A 24,763-nucleotide genomic window follows, 5' to 3' on the forward strand; every position below is an offset into this window, starting at 1 on the left:
GGGCAATAGATATAAAGTAGGAACAGTCGGGTGGGAAAGAAAAAGAGCTGTACGTTCTTGGTGTGAGATGACTTGGCGAGAAAGCCAATGATCCAAAAGAACAGAAAGTTGCTGTTGTATGTGTACTGTTGGGTTCGAATCTAAGCGTTTATAACACTGGACATTGTTAAGTTGGCGATAAGCCTCAGAGAGATAATCTGAGGTATTTAGAATGACAATATTTCCCCCTTTGTCTGCTTCCTTGATGATGATGTTAGGATTCATTCTTAACTTAGTCAGTGCTGATATTTGTTGGTTAGTAATATTGTGGGGGACAAATTTGCGCTTTTTACAATAGCTTTTGTGTTCTTTGTCTAGATCTTTCAAAACTACTTGTGCAAATACATCAATAGAATTCCCTGCTGGTAAGGTGGGAGTGAAAGTAGATTTAGGTCTCATACCCGAGGGGTAGTACTGATTAGTGTTCAGCTCCAAATGTTCAGCTAGTGAGCAGAGAGAGATATCAGGTTCAGAAACATTAGCCAGATTACACAGTAGCCCAATTCCTTCAAGGTCCCGAACAGAGAGATCTTGTGAAGGGGGTAAGGAAGCGGGCTGAAGAGAAGAAGAAGTAGGTGTGGAAAAAAAAGATTTAAGTTTGAGCTTACGTATAAACTTAAAAAAGTCAATTTTGGTTTGCGTTATGTTCCAAGAATTAGTCGGACAAAAGGATAGACCTTTATTGAGAATATGGAGTTCAAGTGGAGAGAGAGAGTAATCTGAAAGATTGACAACTAGTTGGTCATCGAGTTTGGGGGCCGGAGATTCTTGCCTTTGGCTCTTTTACATGGCATGTATGGCACTATAGGTATAAACAAGGTCTTGTGGCTCTGTTGATTACTTGTACCATTCTTATTTTACCCCTTATTGTGATGCCTCTTTACTGATTTGATTGGGGTATACTGTATATATCTCACTTTATTTGAGTGAACTTAGAATTTCTGTGTTAACGAAGCTTCCTTTTTTCTTTGGGGGATTTAAATAGGCTCATGACAATAATGGGCTTTGTTTGATTATGTCAGAGGAGGGTAGTTGCTTTCCCCAAGAATTGAAAAGTTGTCATCTTTGTTTTCTGTATTGTATTTATTGGTTATACAAGTGTGTTTTTACCACTTGGTTCTTATGTTCAGATTTGCACCGACAATTGAGACCATTGATGTCTGAAGTCTGTTACTATGCTTTGAATTGGGTAACGTTATTCTTTGTTTCAGAAATGTGTATATATCACAAGTTGTATTCCTTTTCACACAACTTGACTTTATAATAGCACTTGTTCATAATTTTCTTTCTTTAGCATGTACTTACACCACGAGAGTGCCAGTTTGTATAGAATTTCCTCTTCTCACTTATTATTCAGTAGGATTTTAATTATCTTTTATTACCTTATTCCCTTCTACAACAAGAATAAGAACAGTGGACCTCTCTAAACTGATCTATCATTACACTCTACTAATATTTTTGTAGGGTTCCAATCCTTGGTTCACACTGGGGAGACTGCTATGGCACTATCTCACTTTTTCTATATATATCACGATGAGCAGCACAACATGTCCTGCATGATATGCATGGAATGCATTCTCACTTGGGTAAGATCTGACATGTAACTTATAACTGTCCATACATATCTTTCACAGCCTTGAGAAAGCCCCCGCTAACTCGCTAATGGGGTGAAACACGTGTTGGCTGTCCGCCATCGAACATTGTTCTTCATCCTTTTTTCCAATCTTGACCAACTTGGCTTGGACGACAAAGCAGTCAATTCTGGGATTTATTTCTTTCCTTCTTTTCTTTCAACTCAAGGAAGTCCATTTTTTGTACTTGAAATAAAAAGCTTTGGAACTAACTTTTATTGATTCTGCGAATAAATCAACATTGAAGCATTGTGCTCAGTATCTTAAATTTTTGAAAGTGGGAGCTCACCATCAACTAAACGGAGTCACAGTAGGGCTCACCTCCCAATTGCCTCGACGTCTAGTAGATGGAGACCTCGACCTTGATCGGCACCGTGTTGAACGGCGCCGTGAGTCATGATGGCGCCGTGAGTCACCACAACGCCGCTTCTTGTGCCTCTTGGGAGAAGCGTGAGATGAAGCCCTCTTATGGCCCTTCTTCTTAGCCTTCACTAAGAAAAGCTTGGCCTCTCTTTCTTTTAGTGTCTTAGGGTTCATGCTCTGGCATGATCCACACCTCAACGTTGTGCTCAGAGCTAAGACACCAAAGGCAATCCCCATTCGGATCAGTGACCGACATCCGACCGCCACATTCATTACAAGGCTTGAAACCAGATTTTCTCGGGGGAGACATTGTAACTACTAAAGCTACAACTCTATCCAACGAGCCAGGAAAAAAAAACCTTAGTGTTGAAGGCACGGAAAAAAGGAAACTGCTGTCAGCACGCCAGCGAGGACCTCTTATTGGCACGGTGACGTCAGATGGAGTCACGTGGAGCCGCGCAATTGTGACGTGGAGAGCTGGGAAGAAGACTTTCCGTCGGATGCTGATGCAAGGACGAATTCATAAGGTGAGGAATCCACAGGTAGTTTGTATCCATCAGAAATATACATATATGTATGTGTTTGCCTCCCGTACAGGGAGTGGTACTCCTCAGTAGCTCAATAGTAAATGCAACCCATATGTCTTAACTCATATAATTAATAGATGGAGACGGAAGCTGGGTAGGGTGTGGGGTGGATGGAATAAGGCATTGTAGTTCAACATGAATGTTACATAATACAAGATCGCTAGAACACACCTGTAGATCTATTATGTGAAATGCATGTTCAACTATGATCTGTATGTGTTGCTACTTGATTATTACACTGTATGATGGAAAGTTGAAACTGAAAACTAATAAAATGTTGTTAAAAAAAAAAAAAAATGATTCCTGAGCACCCCTGCTATGGAGGCCATGGTGGCATTGTGGGCCTGCCACTGCTGCATGACCTCCTGGTGGTATTACCTCTGCAGCCTTTGGTTTTCCCCCAACATGTTGATGATCTGACCCATCCTGTCCTGGGTATGCTCCCAGGACTTGGGTGATGGCTTCCTGGTCAGGTGACTGCCTTGGGTGCCCCGTCCTCTTGCCAACAGGTTCCCTCCCACACATCTTGTCCCCATGTGCCTGTGCACCTGTCATGGTGTGCCCACTACCAGGGTCACCTGGACCTTCATTGTCTTGGGTGTGAAGGATCGAGTCTGGTCCCTGAACTGCGGGGCACACTATTGATTGAACAGTCCTTGGGTCACAGGCTTGTGGACAAAGGGTTGGCTCCGATGTTGGTGCCATGGGGGGGGGGAGTGGTAGACCGACCAGGGGGCCCAGATGGGCCAGGTAGGTTGTCACTGCCCAGACATCCAGTGGCGTTGTCCTCACTGGGGCCTTTCTCCTGAGAAGGGCTGGCAGTCTCTGGTATGCTCTCCATGGTGGCTCTGACAGGGGTACCTGTGGGTGGGATGAGAGGGGGGTTAAATGGTTGTCTCTTTGTCTGATGCATGCAGTGGCTTGACATGATTCTCAGCAATGGCAATGACAGGTACAGCACTGCTAACACAGTTTGTGGATAGTGGATTGTGACTTATGTACCAGGCTCCAAAGGGGTTGTGGTTGATCAGGCTTGGTAAATTTTGATTGCCTTGTAGGTTCTGTTCCTGTGTGATGGTTTACATGACACGTGTGCCCTTTTAGCAGATGGCTATTCAGGCTTACTTGATGGGAGTGGGTATGGCTATACACTGCAGCATGGTATCTAAGTGGGAAGAGTGTATATGTGTATGCAGGATTGCTTGTCCTGTCTGTACATGTTATGCATGGAGTACACCTTCTTACTTTCATGGCCATGATTAGTCCATTTCAGGGGTGTTGATCTGGTTAGGTGGCCCTTAGGTTTGGTGACAGTGCTGTGTCTGTGTTTGGCGTTGTTTGGCACTGTGTTGTGACATAGCATTGGTGTCATTGCCATGTAGTGGTCCTAAGTCGATGCATCCAGTTGGTGTAGCTGGTGCAATGGTCATACATGCAAGGGTTGTGATGTTTTGTGCACATTGCAGATTTTGATGGACAGGTGCATTGTGGGAGTTAAAATGATTGTGAGTGGCAGTGCAATCCCTGCACCTGGCAGGGAATGTGTGGGCACTGGGGTTGGGTGGTGGTGTGGCATGCTGGGAGGTCCATTCAGTGAATTGGTGGGAGGTTTAGTGGAAGATAGGGTGAATTGTAGAGTGATTGAGTGGTGTGGAAGCATGCTGGACCAGACAAATTGTGCCAGAGGAGAGTTAGTTACTCACCAAAGTCCAGTCCTTTGTGTATTCCAGTCAGGCGCTCTGGATGCAGGATGTCGAAGACCTTCTCCACCCACGCTGTAAACTCTGGGGGAGGGCCCACCGCCAGTCTTCAGCACGGCAATTTGGTGTTTTGATGTGATAGAACACACCTTCCCGATGTCATCCTTTGTGCATGGATGGTTACCCACTGAGTTGACCCTGTCGACAATTATGTGCCATAACTCCATTTTCCTGGCAATGAAAGTTTGATGTACCTGTGTGCCAAAGAGTTGTGGCTCTACCCTGATGATTTCATCAACCATGACCCTCAACTTATCGTCTGTGGTGCTTTTGATGGCACATGGTGGATGTGTTGTGGGTGACGGTGGGTGTTGTGTGTGTAGGGTGCAGTGTAGGGTGCGGGTGGGGTGTTTGGTAGTGTGTGCTGGTTGGTTGTGGTGTTTGTGTGCAGTAGTGAAGTGTGTATAGTGCTGATCGTGCAGTTATGTGATGTGTAGTGAGTGTGAAGTGTATATGTGCCTATGGTGTATAAGTACTAAGTTATAAGTTTTGTAGGTTCTCGCTCTCTCTGTATGTGTTTTTTGTCACCAAGGATTGTGGGTTGTGTGGGGGGTGTTATATAGTGCAGTGAGTAGGTGTGTGTGTGATGTGTGATGTGTGTCAGGTGTGGGGTATTTGAACTGCCCAATGTGGTGGTGTGTTCTGTCTGATGTGAGTTTTTGAGCGTTGTGGTTCAGACTGCAAAATGGTTTTCCACCATGGAAGAACCGCTGTGTTGATTTGTGGGTTGTAATGTGGTGGGTGGAAGGTTGTCGGGCTAGTGGTGGAACCGCCTCTTTCCCGCCCTCCAATGTCCTGGCGGTGTCGGATTGGGGCTGTTATTTGACTCTTAATACGGTGGTCTAATTACGGCCAACATGGCGGTCTTTCAGCGGCTGCCACCGCGGCGGTCTTGCAAAAAATACACCAAAGTTGTAATGAGGCCCTAAGTGAGAGCAAGGAGCCAGCCATCAAGACAATATATGGGCTTTTTCACAACTTGTGAAGAAAGGCTACTTCATTTCCAATCTCTGCACTGTCGGAAAGAGGTGGCAAATTGGCCTTAATACTCATGAAATGAGAATATTTCAGTTTAAAAATAGCAACAAAATAGGACTGCAGCAGATAACCGTTTTAGATGTTTCGGAAGGTATAGTGCCAGTTCTGAGCCCAGAGAATTTTACAATTGGTGTAGTGGTTGAACATTTTCTTGATGAAAGAGGCCTTACTACAGAGGTAGGCGTCAACTAGTCGGAGACACACATATCACATACCAATTAATGCAGGTAACAAAAATGGTGGGCAAACAGAGCTCTTCTCCTGCAGCTACCAGTTTTTAAAGCGTTATTTGTCTTTTCAGTTACATATACCAAACAGCATATGCTCTTCAAGGCCATCACAACATCACGTTTACCATAAATTAAATTTGCCTCTGTTTAGAACAGTACAATGTTACATAATATTAGATTACATCCCCTTTAATTATAAGTCTGACCAATAAAAGATCAATGTATTTTTTAAATAGCATAAGGCGTAGGAGGGCAAATTATATGGTGTAGATTCTGTAGATTGTTCTAGTGTATTCCAAAATTAGTTGAAAATTGGGATTGTTAAATAGGGATCATCATATACTGGAAGGTTAACAACAGTTCAACTTCATTGAACTTGCTTTCCGTAACAAGGAATGTACTGCTATCAGAAAACAACACACATATTTTGGGACGATCATACACTGGACATCCTTCAAAGATAGTCTGCCCTTCTGTGCCTCCAGTGGCCAGTATCGCTACCAGGTTGGGCACACCAATCAATATAATCCTAACTGTGTATCATCACACGGAAAGCATCAGATTCAGCATGCATCAGCAAAATGTCCTTTGGGAAAAGAAAATCCTTGAAATCATGCACACAGAGAAACATTTCGAAAGAACACGCAACATTGCTCTACATGAAGTTCCTTTACATTAAGTTCTTTGACAGAAAAATAATGATCACAAATCTATTTAAATTAACTAACAAATCTGGTTTTATGGAGCTTAGCATGAGAAATGTGCATGTAGGGTGATTTATGACACCCACAGCTATGCCATAACAGGATCAATCTCTTCAAATGTAGATTTTCAGCTATCCAACAAATGAGTGTCTATCAGGTACAAGAGTACCTTCAGTATGCTCCCTGGTTACACTCGGGTACACACAGAAGGCAAAGCAATATGTAAAGCAACTATAATGTGTCCATCCACAGCTCGTCTTGTGTCTAGTGATGGCTAGGAAAGGTTGAATCATATTCCCCTATTCAAACTGGCGGAAGAGTGGATTATTTAAAAGGAAGAGGAGGAGGCTGAACATTTTGAGCAAACTGCAGGAGAAAGGAGGCATCCTCTCGAAGGATCCAATCACAACAGCATTAAAGTGACAGAAGAAAACTACTTCAAGTATTCTTCACAACAAGGTGCACTTGATAAATCTGCCAAAAATACATTAGTCAGTATGGCATTCATAAACACACAAATTAAACACAGGCAAACTGCAAAGAGAGGCTCATGAACTCTGCACAAGCAGATTTCTTAAAATCGAATTGAACACATACACAATGCCAATACATCAAAAGATGGCAAACCAGCAGATCCTCTTAATTTCGAAGCTTGGCAGATTAAAACTCCTGGGTACCACCAAGGAAAGAGTCAATACTAAGTTTCTTAGATTACGAGCTAAAATTCGGGAGGCAACGAAGAAACAAGTACTGGCAAAGCCAATAGCTCTGGCGTTAGCTGCTAGCCATTTGGTTTGTCAATGCTTATTTTGTTTCATCATGTGTTTTGTAAACTGTTAGGCCTTCATGACTTTAAGAACAAATTAGGTAAAATCAAAAACGTTTTTGTTCTTAAAAAGCACTCATAGTAGTCACAGGCACTGAAGGGAACTACTTAGCATTTGGCTGTGTTCTTTGCGAAAGAGCAGCATGCTGTCACTCACAGTGAAGTTACTCAATGGCTGTAGTGGTGTGACCCTTGAAGAATGCTGTAAGTAGAAGAAAAACGCGAATGACAACAACAGACCAGCGGACAGAGGCTGCTGGCTGAAATGCCTTATAAGTTGGTATTTTACATAAGTAAGTAAATTATATGAAATTGTACCAAAACTGAAAGATCTTGGCTAATGCGAGACTTAAAAATAAATAAGTGTACTTTAAAGGAGCACCTACTCTTCTTGCTGGGTTACAGAATTATTGTGTTAACTTGGCTGCAACTGAACTCCTGAATTGCTTTCTGTACCAAAGTTGGGGTGGCATACAGACCAGATGATGAGGTAGGCTACACATTTGAAGCTTTAATCTCTAGCCATCACACCCTGGAGGCACATGATGTTGAATTGCTAGGAGATTTCATTTTGCAATTCTGTGCAGTACTCGGCCGTGCAATATGGGAGAGATTATAGCTTAGACCCATTCCTCTGCCTCTACTACCATGAAATGGAGAGGATAAGAATATACTTTCATTTCTTGGACAATACTGACCCATGCTACTTAAGTACATCCAAAGTAGTATGTCTTCTATTTCCTAAGTATACACTTCTTTTGATACATAGTGCCTTTTTACATTGGATCTATTTGTTGTACTACTTTCACCACCTACAATATCTGTTCACAACTCTATGAAATAACTTGTTGGTTTTACCAATGCTGCCTTTCGTGTTCTACTCAGGCAGCACCCCCACCTTCCTACACGTCCCTCATCCCTTCTCTCTCTTAAACCTTCCCAGTAGTAGTAGTAGTTCTTTCTTTATTCGGTTTTACAGAGAAAACCATAAAAGTACATCCAAAAACAACAGTAATAAAACACTAAAAGATTACAACATTCATTCATAAAATTTCCAATATAAAATGAATAATATAATATACAAAAAAAAAAAGAAAAACACAATCACAGATGCACCTAGAATCTGTGTTAATCACGTATGCACACAGGGAACCCAGCAGAGAAAGCTACATATAATTTAAAAATACAGTCTCAAATGAGTACTTACAAAGTTACTACATCTGTGCAGATCAAATAACACTACTCAAGGATCATATCTAGAACAGACATTTGAAAACCCCAACCTACTGTAGAGAGAGCCATAAAGCGCAGGTGCTAGCAAGATTCCCTTCTAAATGTACGTATGAATGTAGCATTCTAGGTCAGTGCTAGGGTGTTCTAATTCATCTTCAACACTAATATCAGTTTTTACGCCTAATTCGCCATGCATACAGCAGGTAACTAGATATCGCAAACCAGGGCATAGTATTGCTCATGAAAATTCTAGAGTACTCATTTTTCACCTTGGTTCACTGAGGACTGCCCAAAAGCACCCAAGCTACTGGTGAGACAGGGTGTGCCAAGGTCTATAGTCCTCTTCATTGCAGCCAGTGACAGGAGTGAATAAACCGGAGCACGCTGCAGATTTGCATCAACGAGAAATGTCCCAAGTTTCCGTGCACCAGAGACAAGACAACTCATGGGACAGCCTCCATCTCATCATTTATACCTTTTCTTTAAGTGAAAAAGCAGGTCATTCACCCTTATATTAAACAATGATTATTCAATGTTCTTTTCTTAACTAAATGGCTATTATGGGATTGATCTATAGGTCCAAATTATAAAGTGGCACAGAAAACGGAATATATCATATGTATCCAATGCCGCAAATATGTAACTAACAAAATACAATGACACAAGCCCTCTTTTTCACCAGTCCATAAGAAATCCTAGCATCTACGTTTCAAAACCGGATTGCGCTCTTCTTCCCACCCAACAATACACTTTAGAAATAGCCCCTGGAACCTCCATGCACTCAGAAAGCACCAAAGCTGTATATTTCATTACATGTTGCACCTTAACAGCACATCCATATCAAGGCCTATTTATACTTCACGCACATTCAATAGAGCACATTATATATACACACGTAATCAGCATAACCAGAAACATAAAAGCAAGCAAAGCACAGTTTGCTTAGTGTTGTCATCTCAACAGCACATTTACACCGCCGCTCTAGCCTACATATCTAATGCAAATACATTTTAGTTTGCAATACATTATCAGTACACGTTTGACATTCCCCAAACACAATTATATGCAGAAACACAGCACTAAACACGTGCAGTTGGTTCAGCAGAACATCTTTATAACAATATAGTTACATTGCACCTGACCCAACAGAACACATAAGACACATCACCTGACACCATCACGCGGACAGAACATAAAGGGCCACTGCATAGTGGGCTAATTATTGCCATTGCAAAATCACATTCATTTCCTCTCAATAACCTTACCAACCGTTCAAAAAGAAATTAACAAATGCACCAAGCACACTTAGGCACGACATTCAATGAAACCACAATCGGCTATGATACCATCTATCCGAACAAAACTCCAAACTAAGCAACTGTGCTCGCCAGAAGAATGACATAAATGGAAAAGACCTTCGGCACACACAAATCCATATGCACAATTCATAGAACAGTCATGAGAGGATCGAGCAATCGAATAGTCAATATCAACCAGGACTTATAACTACCTAATACTCGTAATAAAACACTAAACACAACCATACACAATGTCCAAAGATCATCTTAACTTCTGTTGTTAAGAATCCCATAAGAGGAATGGGCACCCAGACTCAGAAAGCATTACTGGATCATAAAAATGCTAGGCATGTCCTATACACAAGCACAACAGCTGCTGGCAACAGAGGGCGGGTTATCTGGACATAAAAACAAAGGAACCAGGAAGCATTCTTTCCCAGCAACGAAGGTGGCTTTCTCTGAGTGATGTGCAGGCCCTGGATTTCTTCAGGCCAGAAATCTTCAAATTCTGCAGAAAGTTAAGTGGGCCCACCAGGCAAGCTTCAAAGAATATGTTGCTAATGAAACTTCGATTGAGAACGTTTCAAGTAAACCCAAATTTACCATCGAACAATAATTTCGTGTAGTTTATGGATGGGGCAACGTGTTCACATTTCTAGGGCAGTCATGCACAATGCTGACACATTACCCAGTGCACCTCAATTCCTTTAACATTTGTTTACAAAAGATGAGTTCAACGGATTATGACTGAGGTCGTATGCAGTACGAAGGGTCCATAGTAGTCCATGACAATAAGAATGAGCTGACCAAGCCCAGGGGGCTCTGTGTATGATTGCTAAAATGTCATTCTGAGACGCTGATCCAAGCAGAAAACTGAAGAGACCGTAGAAGCGTCTAATTTTCTCTAAACAAGGAAGAATGGGTGGGGAGGAGGTCTCGTGGAAATTACCACAATGTAGTACAATATTGGGTTTTCGTGGGGTATTTAAATATTAAAGGCAACTAACATCGTGTTAATGGACATGCAATAAAGTACAAACTGCCAAGAGAAGAACAACCGGTCCTGGAAAATGTTATTAAACACTGCAATTACTGTCGAAACACTCCGATCTGTCTATTAAGTAGAACAATGAGATGTTGTGTGAGGGCAGGGAAAGGAGTGTGTTAAGCGTTGCAAACAAAACATTAAATCATGCCCATAGATATGCTGCAGAAGAAAGAACGATAACAGTCTAAAACCAGTTAAACTGCAACGAATTCCTGTAGGTGGACTGCAGAAGGGTTTCGCCGTCCCCAACTTTGAGGAATTGACAGAATCGCGTGGGTGACTCAGGCAACAAAGATTCCAAAGCCTCCGCCCAATTTTACCATTTTCAGAATCGCACTTCTGGTCATTTAAAGCTCAGAAGTTTCAGTTAGGTTTAAAAAAAATGCTCACAAAGGGAAAATTGCTCCTAAGAAACACAATCGTGTAACTTAATTACGTAACGAGTCATGCTTCTAAACCTGGCACATCCCCCGTCTTGTTGCTGGATGCAAGGAGAGCTTTTACAGAAAGGACTAGCTTTCTTGCAGGGTACATATTCAACTGCATAATCTGAGTAGAATTCTCAGAAGATTACGTGTGCACATGCATGCAAATTAAGAGTTCCTCTCATTAGTATAAATGATGGTGTCAATCAGGGCCGGTCCTAGGGTTCACGGGGCCCTGGCAGAATGCAAACATGCGGGCCCTTCGAGATGTAACATCACAGGAAGTGGCATAAATTGAACATTAATTTCCGGGCATTGCTGAAGTGCTTTGCAGGGAACTACTTATCTTGTGTGGATATCACTAAAATGGCTAAAAATATAAATAATTCTAAGGAAATAAGTACATACATTTTAAAGCTGTATAATGTGGTTGAAAAAGCTAGGCCTAGACTATCTCTATAAAACTGGTATGATTCTAACCATATTCACTAACAGTTTCCGGACTAGGGAATGATTAAAATTCCAAGTCCAGATTTTCTCAAAACTATACTAGGGGTGCTTAAAGTGAATTCCTAGGCCTCCCTTTAAGCTAGTGGAGTTGACAATAAGGCATTTGGGGTCATATGTACTAATTTTAGGAATACCAATTTCCTAATTGCGATTCTATCTGAATCACAATGAGGAAATCGGTATTCCTAATGTCTGAAACTTTTTTGAGTTTCATTAGCCATTTTCAGTGGGTTGCAGATAGACCTACCCCTCATGCATATTAATGAGGTATGTTGCACAGCTATCACAGGGATGGAAGCCTGCTGAGATCTACAGCCCACCATGTCTGTGAATGCTTTTTTAATAAAGCAAGCTTTTTTCTTAAATGCAGCCCGTTTTGGGATGCGTTTAAAAAGAAAAAAAATGAAAATTCGCAGTTTCATTTTTTTTGCCTGAATCTTTTTAATAATTTTTATACAGAGCTAGATATATAAATCGTATTCATCAATCACAGTTGGAGAGCTAGAAATTACAAAGTCCATGGCATAGTGCTCACTTCAACCATGCTGGGTGACGAGAGAATTTGCATCTGTTGACAGGTAAGATGTACAAGCAGCAGAGAGGAGTTGGTTGACCTGTTAGGACTAAATAACAACACCTGTCACCAACCTGCGGGGTTTTGTCAGCTTGGAAGACATATTACATCAACACATTTACACAGCAGGAGGCCGTCGTATATGGTACATCAAAGAGAGTAAGATTCAGCATAATTCTCATATACAACAATATAACAATGCAACAGTAACCTTGTCTGGAATCCAGCCCAGGTATCTTGTGGAAGCCTTGTGCCTTTTAGCTCTAGGGAAAAGGCCAAGGATACATGCTTCCCACGTGGACAGCTGCAGACGGGCCGTGCAGATCAAAAGTTGTGCTGACTCCGCCCTCCAGTAAGAACATAATGAGGGACAGGACCATAATATATGTAACAGGTTCGCCAGCCACCAAGTCGCACAGGGGGCAGGCTGAGTCCACGCGATTTGCTGTTTCATTTTTTAAGAGTAGGGAGTGGTTCATGGGAACACTGCTTGCTTTAAAAAAATGTCTGTCTTTGATTCTCAAAGGGGAAAATGTCCCCCTGGGAAGCATTCCACTTTGCGAATGGGTTACCACCTCCTTCAAGGAGTCGGTAAAATCTGAATGTTTTGCGACTGTAATTCAGTTGCAAAACATTCATACACCCCATTCAGATTTGGTATTTGGAAGGGACACCTTAAACACGCCCTTTCCAAATACCGAATCGCAGTCATAAAATGTTATTCGATCATGTGTTACCGAATCACAATCTGTGTTTTGTACATACCTAAAAGCATTTTTACGGTCGGAAACAGCCCGATGGAGTGTCTCCGACCACAAAAATACTTCGTACATGTCGCTCTTGGCCTTCAGAAGGCATGAGGCATCAACACAACAGCTGCATTCTTGATCAGGTCAGTGGCCTGCATGAGCTGCAAGAAACAGTGGCACAAATTCTAAAAGAAAAGAAGAGGAGACAGCACATATGTTATACACAGGTGGGACGACAACGAAGGCTGGAACGTTCCTGCACACGGAGTACCCAAACACAGCAATTACACTCAAACTCCATTTTTAAGAGCTGCAAGGAACAGAACTACCTTAAAGATATACAGAAGAGGGAAAACAGCTTCTCAACAGGGAAAACAAAAAAGACTGCTAATGCTGTACTGGAAGCCACTTTCTAAAAAGATACATTAAACAAAAAAAAGCTTACTAATGTAGACTGTGCAGTTTACAGTTCTATGGAAAAGAAATGTAGCAAAACATATTAGACAGGTTGGTGGAGGTTGTGAGTGACTATCAAAATAACGCTAAAGTAAAGGCAGAGACTTATAGTTTAAATTCATGTAAGTCATATGTCCCTACGATCCAAGAAGACACTTGCCAAATTGCACAAGGAGCAAAACCAAGTCACTCAACTCTTATTTAGAGTAAGAAATAATAACCATACTGTGTTTGCCTTCAGTTCAATCCACTGGATATTGGTTAAAGAAATAATTGAAAGCAAAACCATTTCCATTGTCCACAGGCCACTCCATTCCCTCCCCAGGTATCTAACGGAACACTTTTGGTCTTCCAACCTCCAATGCAAGATCTGCCTCCCTGAACCTGCTGGCTATTACTTGCATAGGCTCTGGGTTTGGCAGATCACTACATGTGCGTTGGTGTACTCTATGGAACACTCCCTTGCTTCTTAGCTTCCCTCCTCTCCTATGGTCCCCATCTCATGTGCACACCCTTCTTCCCCTCACCTATCACATGAGAACAATTCTATTCTGTGCTCCTGAAAAACAACCATTTTCTCAGGCTTCATAGTTACTTCCTAAGCTTTGAGATTATATGTTGTGAAAAGAAGCACACTTCATACTGTGTGCCAGGACGGCCCAATGTCATTCTGCACATGACAATGAGCTGGCTGGCTTTGCGAGCACAATCAGACTAACTGTGTGCACACCAACCTTAAGGCTGTGAAAGCCATTTGGGTTGTGCACCAGTGGCCAAGCCTTCCCAAGCAAGAAGCCCAGTTAATTTATAAAAACCTGGACCAATAATGGCTTCCCTACTCAACCAAACTGCGTGACCTTAGGCAAATATTTTATTGGATCAATCCATCTTTTCTGCACTATTGTACAACAAAGCATTATCCAATACATGAGTTCAGAATACCAGCTGTACCAGAACCTATTGAGCTGATTTAATTGGCTATAATATTGCCCTATCTATGAGAATCTTGGCCACATAAAGGGCTCACATGACAACTGTCTTGACTCTTAGTTCACTCATGGCACTGTCACAATCGCGGGGGCAGGAATAGATCTAAATTAGTGTTTAAAACGATTAGGCCTCTTGTCATGCTCCTGGCTTTCTGATTGGGTCAACCGCAAAAGGAAGCATCTACTATTTGTGGCTCTACTGTGGTAGGTAATTCAGTAAGAGCCTTTTAGCAACTAAAGTAAAAAAATCTCTATGACTGCATGAAACATTTTGCTTTCATTGCTGAGAGACTAGGTTTTCTTTTGTTGCGACCAGTATATTAACTATCGCCTCCTTTGTGCTTGCTAACTGACTTTGCAATTATTTGTGGATCGCAAAATTGCAAAATGCTGCTTTCTTCCATTCCAGGTGAGTAATGTCCATTGGTGATGTGACTTAATTGTTTCTTTTCATGAAAGCCACGCAGCCTGCAGGACACCCTGCTTTTTCATTCATACATGGGCAGGGCTCACTTCACACCTAAGGGTGATTTAAGCACTTATCATTGTTATTATGCAAATGTGGCAATTACATTTTTTAAGTCCTTACAGCCCACAGCTGGGAGGCCCAGGGAAGGGGCTCTTTCTCTCCTTCCCCTAGGCCTCAAGGTACTGAACCACTGCTGCTCCCTGGGCCCGGTAACACCAAAGCATCTGAAAAGTCGGTGTTTTGGTGCGGGCCCCTTAGATGTGAGCAGCTGCGAGGTCAGGGCAGCAGCCCACACCGTCTAGGCCCAGTGCCGGCTGTAATCACTTCCTAGTTAGGGCACGAGATTGGGCAAACTGCCTTTGGCTACAGAATCCGGGTCAAGCAAGCCACAAGCAATTGGCTTCACTGGCGCAAATTTTTGATGCCAGCTTGCAAACATCAGAAGGCGAAAGGAAGGATTTGGAATAAGTACAGAGGAAAATATCTGATCAACAACCTAGGTGGTTCAGTAAAACATCCCCAATGCATGCACCAGTAAAAGCCATTTGTCTACCATACACATGATTCAATGCAATCAATGGATGCTGTGACTTGAACTGTATGACATTAAACACACTATCCAACTATGTGCTATTCTCCTTAGAAATAACTGGTAACCAAGTGTTGTCCATATGAGAAATATGTTTCCACTGGTGACATTCTCATCTTAAACCAGAGAAAAAACGAAAAGTTAAAGGGGTGAAAGTAAAAAAAAATCCATTCTTCTCTTCCTTCCGTGTGGGGATTTATTTGAAATAGTAGAGTCCCTATGTTCCAATTTGTATGGGGAAAACTATAGTGTTGTGATGTAGCCTAACCTTTAGTACAGCCCCTCGTGTTACAAAGGACATCAGAACGTGACATTTTATATTTTATGTTAATTACAGTTTTAATGGTAAAACATGAAAAACTGGACTGAAACGCAATTTAAATGTGCACTTTCTTACATTTCAGAGTTCGACTTAGGTGGCATTTGAATTAAATTGAGATAAATAAAATTGATATTATAATGTACTTTAGACTCTAGACTAACAGTGTATGTAGAAACGACATTGAATTTTAGATGATTAATGCTTTTAAAATATGTGCAAAAGTGAAAGAAGTGCAGTTCTCTGTTGTACCCAATCAAATGCAGGAACAAAACTTTCCCGTGAGAAATGAAATGTATTACTCACAATAATTAAATATTGTTATTGCTAAATTTATACATTTGCACATTAAATGTGTTTTACTACAACATATTAATTAAATGCATTATTATGATTCCCTTGTGATAGCATGAGTGAGGCCTGTTGAAGCTTGTAATTTGTGATCATGCTAGAAATGCTGATTGATTTTCTAATGTCAATTTTTCTTTTAGGTAATGTTCTCATGAGAAGCTTGTAAATGGTAATAGATTCTATTGTTTAAGCATAGAGAGAAAGTAGTGTAGTGTCCTTGACGGAAGAACACTGCAAAATGTGTACTGGTATTGTATACAATTGCTTCAAACTTGCATTGAGTCACGGATGGAAGATGTTAACATGACTGTCCTGGGAAAAAACTGGACGATTACTACTGGATGATGCCTCTTCAACGTGACATGAACTGATTGATATTGGCTATTAGAATGATTTGTGAATTCTAAAATAGTGATGGTCATTTGAACTTTGAGCAGTCGCCGTAGTTTCTAGCAGCTTGCAGAGAGCTTCTAATGCTTGCAGACGTTTTGCTGATCCTGATGCTTTGCTGATGAAGATTCCCTAAATGCTGTATCCCTTGGAGATTTATGTCCCTCTCAGCCATTGCCTTGGAAATGCCCTTTTAAACTTAGAAATCCTTTTTATTTTCCCTTTCAGAAGACTCTTGACTGAGCTTCTGATATGCTGACACTTTCTCTTTTCCTTATCTTTTGTCTAACTTAGTGACCTCCAGTCATTATTGTTTCCAAATTATTTCTGTCCTTTTTATGCTTTTTGTATTCTTCCCACGTGTTTCTCCACACACATGTATTTCCCTGATTTGGTTAGTTGTAGGGTTGACCTGTCCCCAGCTAAAGATCATTGACGAATTTAAATTGACTGATGAATGCTAACTCTGAGCAACGTGTCATCTCTGTAACTCTGATATTTTTATTGACGATGTACATTCTTCTTCTTGAAAGCTTAGTTTTATTAATGTTAGTTCGCCCAAGTATTTTCCGAGGCCTTGGGCAACCTTTAGTGATTATGTATCTTTATAATTAGGTTTTGTGCACTGTCTACATGACTTAGAGCTTGTGTTTGTAATAAAAGTTTTAACTCTATTTCCTGATTGGAGATTTCCTTCCATAGCCACATTGGTCATGGTGTTTAAAACGTTTGGGGTTGTACTGAAATTTTGTCGATGGTTCTACCACACCACTTACAACATCCAAAGTTTCATCCACTTCGAACAGCATTGATTTTTGTGCAGGATGAAAATGCAACAACAGTAATATTATGAGATGATTGGGTCAAGGGCAGGAAGTGACAAGCTGGATCACACATCCTGCTGAATGTAAAAATGCTGCTACCGTTGTTATGCATCATGTCATAGTACACATCGAAATAAGTGGGGCATAGTGATCACATCTTATATAAATTAACACTAGCATGTTAAAAAAGGGGACAGTTATTCCTTGCAATGGGAGCTGAATTGACTCTAACAAGCTCTGTTCTTCTGTGACACTGATGGTTCCGAGTGCCAGAGTATGATTGACTGTAATGCTATAAAGAGTGAGAGAGCTGAGAGGGTTCAGAGGGAAGGCTGGTAAGTTTATCTTTTTAGTGTGTCTTTGATGGCAAGAATTCTGCCCAAAAAAACATATAATCAAACTGTATTTGCAAACATATAATTAGGACGTATACACACTGAAGGAATGAGAGAGGCTGGTTTGGTCTTTCTCTATTTCTCCGTGATGCAAATACCGGCAGAGCAAACTTCAGGGACGGCCAATCTGTCTGTGCATGGGCATGCAATGAGAGCGCTTACCACAATATAAAGGGGTGTCACTTTAAATATTGTAAATCTGCTGGCTTTCTCAAGGCGTCACCACATCAGTATATAAAATGCAGGCCTATTATCTTTGTTAAGTGGTCACCACATAATTATATATTGGTAAACGTATTGACTTCGCCAAGGGGTGACAACATCAATACACAAGGCAAGCCGACGGCTGTGTCAAGAGGTCAGTACATCATTATATGAAGACAAGCCTATTGGCTTTGTCAAGGGGTGGTCACACCATTATTCAAGAGACGTCAATTGGTTTTCTCCAAGGATGATCACAGAAACAGACATGGCAAGACTATTGCCTTTGTCAGGGAGTCACCACGTCATTATATAAAGTCAAACTGTCATAGTGTTTTCCCAGGGAGGTCACCGTGTTTCTGTTTATCCCTAAGAAATTGGCCAACCAGGTATGACTATTCAAACAGTCTTTATTTAAATTCCCAAACAGAATCCTGTTTAGTCAATATAGTTGGGTATATGTATCTCTGTAGGTCTAGTCCTCCTCTTCTTCTCCTCTTTCCTCTTTGGTGTTAGTTTCTCTTGTTCTTTTATTCCCTTAGGTTGTCAGGATTTTACCGTATCCAGCCCTCAGGTAGCCAGCAGGAGGAGGGGAAAAAACAAGCTGTTGTCAAGTAAGTGTTTTTAACTTGGTTTATTTTTATTTGCATGCAAATAGGGGCGGGTTATGCAGGAGTACCTCTGTGAAGCACAACTGTACACAAGTGCTAAGTGGTGCCCAGGTGCCAAAGGAAAAGGAGGGGGGTAGGAAAATAGTTGATCCTCTGTGTGGGATTTCTTCCTTTTATTTTCCCTTTCTTTTTTTCTATTTTTGGTGTGTATTTCACCGTGCTTAGAATTTAACAAATTAAGTGCCATGGGCTTCCTATCGTGTTCTTTATGGTTGTGGGTCACAGCGTGCTTCAAGTTGAAAAATGTAGGTGCCCCAGGGCTTCCCTTTACTTTTCTGCCCACCATCTCGCGCCCCTTTCCCTCCCGACCGTCCCCACCAGTTTTGTGAGCTGACCGCGTATGCGGTCACGTACCTGGTGGGACATGGCTAGCTTCTCCGCTTCCCCTGATCCTTTCCGCTGCTCCTCGGATCTTGTTCTCTGGTCCGGAGCTGTTTAGGTGTGGTCCCGTCTCCACTGGGTCTTTGCTAGTCTTCTCCTTTGGTCGTCCGTCTTCTTCCTCCCCAGGGTTCCTTCCTTCCTCTTCCTGTCGCTCCTTGGGATTATTGGTCCTGGTGAGGTAGGCACGCTCCTCCGGGCACGCTGCGGTTATTATCGTTGGTGTCCCCATGGGGGACTCAAACATCGGCCCGTGCTTCCTTCGTTGTTGTGCCCTGTCACACAAACCTATTAACCTTATCAAAGGATGACCACATCAATTAACAAGCATTTGCAATGTAACGGGGCTCACATTTGCTCCAGTTAGAGCTATTTGCATTATAAACTCTTAACCAGACTTTTCTTGCCACATAAACTGAAAAGTAAAACAGTTTCACATAAGCAAGCCCATGGCCACCATGAAGTGTGATGAGGTCACACAAAAGGAAAGAGAAGTTCGCTCGCAGTGAAACGTATCGGCAAAAGTGCAATTATCCATGTAACAGGCAAAAGTGCAATTAGCCATGTAACCAGCAAAAGTGCAATTAGCCATGTAAGAGGGTCGATGCCATGCAAAGCGCTCAACTACTGCCCAGCAAGATTGTGCTGCCTGAGAAATAAAGAGAAAAAGTAGTTCAGAAACCATACTGAAAACATGGAGCCTCGTATTTTTTCAGTAGTTGGCCAGTGCGCTCGAGGAGGGCTAAACACCGGAAAAGGCATGATGTATGCATACCTTTCACTAATGAAATTAAGCAAATTTTAAAAGGCAAGCTCACGAACCAACCAAACTGATGGGTGTGGTTAAAAGCCCAAAGAGAGATTACACCAGAGACAGACCCTAAAAATGCTACCCTATTGGCTCTGTCAAGAGGTCACCACATTATTGTACAAAGACAAGCCTAACTGCTTTATCAAGGGGTGACCACATCATTATACAAGACAAGCCTACTAGCTTTGTGAGAGAGTTACCAGATCAATAAGCAAGGCAAGCTTATTAGCTTTGTCAAGCAGTCACCACACTGTTAAATTAAGGCAAGCCTGTTGGCTTTGTCAACAATATAAAACACATTAAAGACTTTCTTTTACTCTCCTTCGGCCATATAATGCAGCCATAAAACAGCCACAAAGGGGCACTACAATTCTAAAGCTGAAAAGCACATGATCCAGCTGCAGAAATGGTTAGAAACACTACCAACCTTTCCTCTAGTCATGCTGTATACACCTCATAAAACAGAGTTACTTGTAATACATGATTTTCCAAGAGCTACTTGATCTTCCTGCAGCCATCACAACACTTTTGTAGCATGTTATTGGTGCCCCTGCAGAATGTGGCACCACAAAATAGGCAAAATGCAAAGAACGTCATGAAGGGCCGGAGCAGTGAATAATAAATTAGCCCTCCTGGCAAAGAGAAGGCATGAATTTTGGAATCTCCGCTCAACGTATAGATATCTATTGACTATTAAACACAATTTCTCAAAAACTGCTAAATAAAATTACATCATTTCACAAAAGACATGCTTTATGGGTAAAGATCTAGCTTTCTGACAAATTTGGTGCATGTCTGTTCAGCAGTTTGGGCTGTACCACTGTTCAAAATTCCCAATAGAAATTGCTTTTTGGGACCCCCTTTTTCTCTCAGTCCCTGCTTCATGGATCACCCTGAAACCTGAACCTTTTTTTCAGAAAGTTTTATGAAAATTCGAAAAACAGCGCCAAAGTTCTTTGCAAATTATGTGTTTTTATGTATATATAGGAGCTTGGAAGTAAAATTATGCTTACCTATGGTACGCTACTAGGTTTGTACAGTCCTCCAAAAACTGCAGTTCCCTACTTCATCCAAATAAACTGCAGTTCATATTTACACAGAGATAGTCTGATCCCGAGTTGTTCCAGATTGTGTGGATAGCTTTTTCAGCACCACTTGGCTTTACATTATAGTACTGCAGTCCAAAATGTATAATGAAAACAAACTCCCAGTACCGAAGTTCAATGGAAAAATAGGACTTGACAGGTTACCTGTCTGCCATGGGGCAAGCTGAGTGTTTATTTTTATTTTGTTGGGGTTTTACGTTTAGAGACAGCCTCCCCAATGCCATGCTAGCTAGCAGCTATTACATCACTTGCACGACTTAGTGGGAAGCGTGCAAGAAAGAGGATGCTGGCCTGGCCCATCCATGCTCCGATTATCCATAGAGAAGCAAATCCGAGGAACTCGCTTCTTAGGGAGTTCCTAAGCCTTGGAGAGGTCTTGCACTTGAAATGGTGGAGGTTTTAAACGTTATGAATGTCACTCATGAAATTAAATCACGTAGTGCTACTGTAGCAATAATGGTTCTTTAAAGAAAAATGCACAGCAGGCTGGACATGTCACATTCAAAACCATCACGAATGCAGGCACCTAAATTAAGTAGCGGTGCTCTAAAATGGGTTCCAGTGAAAACACGAACCTGTTCAAATTATGCACTGATCCACCTTTAATTTTTTCCCTATCTTTCATTCCTTCGTCTTGTCTATTCTTTGGCTCTCCGCCCTCTACAAAGGGGCTACCTCTGTCACTAGTTATGTGTGAGAGAGGTGCAGTGGGCATAAGGTAAGGGAAGTAATTATGACACGGCCCTAACAGCTGCAAGCACCTGTAGTTCACGAGTCTGTGCAGAAGAAACTCTTCAGAAATAGCAAGGAAGGACTTATACATGCTTCATTCGTTTGTTCAAATTATTTTTTTGTATGCTGAGCTATGTTAACTTGACTTTTATAAAGTCCCTTCATACCCCATGGAGTCTGACGGTGTTTGATAGATTTTCAAATAACCTGCAAACCACTGCTCTTCACAGTGCCCAAAAGGACAAATGATTAGCAAAAAAACAAGGTTTTAAGGTGCATTTTGAAGACGAACCTTGGGAGTTAATTTAAATGCAAAGGATGGAAGTTCCAAAGAGCCGAATCCTAAACAGAGAAAGATCTGCCCCAAATTTGAATTATTAAGCGAGGAATGTTCACCTGGAAGAACATAAACTTCTGGTAGTAATGTACCAATAGCGATGTGTCACACAAACAGGAGCATTTCCAATGGGAGGTCAGGGACTTTTAAAATAAATCTTGCCCTGAACATGAAGCAGGTGGAGCTTCATAAGGACATTGGAGGCAGGGTGGAATCTTGGTACTGTTACCCAGGCTTGCATCTTTGTCATCCGTAAATATTTAGAGGGCACTGCAATGGAGTAAAGACCACACCAGTGCAGCAACCTAAATGTGGTAAGCCTTTAAATGAGACAAGGAACATTATTTTGCAGATTCCTAAACTATAAGAGGTGTGAAGATGAAACGAATGACATTTTTTACATTTTTTTATCTGAAGTTTGGAAACACATTTAAAGTCAAGTTTTTTAAAAATATATTAACCGTGGTAGAAGAGTTCCCTATCATATGGCACCAGAAAACAGAATTTCAAAGGCCTGGGCTCCTGCCACGAAGAGATGTATTCTTTCAATATTCAGCTTAAACCAATGCTTAACCATCAACCCACCGATTTTACCATGCATTGCTTGAAAGCTAGCATTTATGACCCTTCTCTCCACATAAAGAAAGAATAACGGAGTGTTATCTGAATTCATATAAATGTGGAGGCTCTAAGAATGGATGAAGGTAGACAGGGGGGAGTTAAAGATATAAGGAAAGAGGGTACTGATGTCTGTGAAACGACACGTGAAAGAGGGTACACTTTAGGGGTAAACGGTGGGTTATGCTCATTGTGTGAATTCTGCTGAAAATGACTGAACTGCCCATGCAGGTGTCCTGCAGCCTATCCAGGAGAAGGTGTGATGGACAGTGTCAAAGGCAGCTGGACGGTCTAATAAAAGTCAGGGCACTGCCCTTGATGTTGTCTGCAGTTAGGCAAAGATTCCCTCACACCTGGACCAACATGGACCCCATAAATGCCTGGCCGTCATCCAAGATATCCTATAAGAAGATAGAGGGCTACCAAGCCACATGTCTTTTAAATATCTTGGTAACCGTTAGAAGCAATGAGACAGAAAGTTAGTTCACTGGATTTGCAGGGTTGAAATCCACTGAAATAAAAGAGGCAGAACCACTGTTCCTCCAGAGGTTTAGAACAAACCCTAACTCAAGGGACGGATTTATTAGGTTGCGCAGCATTGTTGTGATTGTTGAGACTATTGTGTTCAGACTGCATAGCAGGTATTCTGGGCAAGGGGCAAATGACAAACTTGATTTTGATCGAGTTGTTTCTTTGCTCTAATACAGATTCTTTACTCGAGGCACACGGCTATGGTTAGGGCTAATGGATTAAGTTATCCTTTCTTGGTAACCCAGAGCATGCAACAGGGATGTCCTCCGTCCCCATTATTGTTTATACTGGCTATGGTTCCCATGGCCATGAAATTACTAGAGTCCCAACTGCACAGGGGTCTGAATTTCGGCTTGGGCTGTATACTGTTATCCATGTATGCGGATGACTTTCTCCTGCTTGTTCGTCACCCATCGTAGGATTAATCCCCACTAATCTGTGAGGAAATAAGGTACAGCAGATACTCAGATACTTCACATTAACTGGGATAAAACAAAAATACTGCATTGACAGAAAACACTGAGACACCAGAACTAGAATTCCTGGTTCTTTGGGTAAATAACACTTCAAATATGTAGGAATAACTATACATTTGGAGAGGGAAGAGATAACAAGGTTGAATAACGCCCCACCAATAAATAAACACAGCAGCTGAATGCTTGGATTAAACTAGCGCTATCCCTGATGACCCGAGTAGCATCCATAAAAATGACAATTGTTCCCGTATTTTTCCATCTGTTCCTATTACCATAATTTTAAATAAAGCCTTCTTCCAAAACCTAAAAACGATTCTCATCATTCTGGTCTGGGCAGACAAGCAATTTAGAATACGGTGGGAGTCTCTAGTTCTACTGCACAAGAAAGGTGGGATTGAAGTACCTGATTTGGAGACATATTTGGCAGCGGAGAGACAGTTGATTTGACGGTGGTATCACCTTTACAGGAGACTTACCTTATGCTATACGAGAGAAAGAGCAAACCATGGACACCCCTGGAATCTCTACTGCCAGTGGACTTCTTCTGCCCCAGATCTGAGATCCTAACCACTGCAACCACGTGCTCAGTTTGGAAGATATTCAGACAAAAGGCAGGGCTTCCATTCTTACATTCGCTCCTCCATCAATCCCCTTCTTCCTTTAACAAGGCAACCAAAGTAATGCATATTCTGTCAGGTGCAGGGTTGAACGAAAAGGATGTATGCTAACAGGATATTCTTGTCTCTCAGTAAGCTGAGGCAGCATAATGAACAGATGCCACTGTCAATTTACACATATATGAGGCTGTGGCAGACAGCGCAAGAGAAACTACTAGGATTTCCAGAAAAGCCACAAGAAGTGACCACATTGAAACAGATAATTAAGTCTCCTGATGCCACCAGATGGGTCGCAAGGCTGTGGTGTGATATTTCCAGAACTCTGGAGAGAGGGCACACTACATTACAAGCAACCCTGGAAGAGAAATCTAGGGGTCGAGCTGACAGCCGCCAAGCGCAAATATTACTGCACACAAACCCACTTAGTATCAGTCAATCATAGTCATATGCTCATATAGTGAACTTTATTGCATCAAGCTTATTACATG

The 24,763-nt window shown here is 41.7% G+C and overlaps 1 protein-coding gene and 1 long non-coding RNA gene across 6 annotated transcripts in view; both read right to left on the bottom strand.

Moving 5' to 3' along the window:
* LOC138296189 (uncharacterized) overlaps positions 1-19,338 on the bottom strand; it is a 67,962-nt gene extending 48,624 nt beyond the window's left edge. Inside the window, exon 1 of the long non-coding RNA XR_011203785.1 lies at positions 19,024-19,338. This is a non-coding gene — a long non-coding RNA (uncharacterized lncRNA). The remainder of the gene's footprint in view (positions 1-19,023) is intronic.
* Positions 1-24,763, bottom strand: part of ABHD12 (abhydrolase domain containing 12, lysophospholipase) — a 497,414-nt gene that overhangs the window by 360,093 nt on the left and 112,558 nt on the right. The gene's annotated exons all lie outside the window — the stretch shown is intronic.

Source organism: Pleurodeles waltl, chromosome 5, assembly GCF_031143425.1.
Source record: "Pleurodeles waltl isolate 20211129_DDA chromosome 5, aPleWal1.hap1.20221129, whole genome shotgun sequence".
NCBI classification, from domain to species: Eukaryota; Metazoa; Chordata; class Amphibia; order Caudata; family Salamandridae; genus Pleurodeles; species Pleurodeles waltl.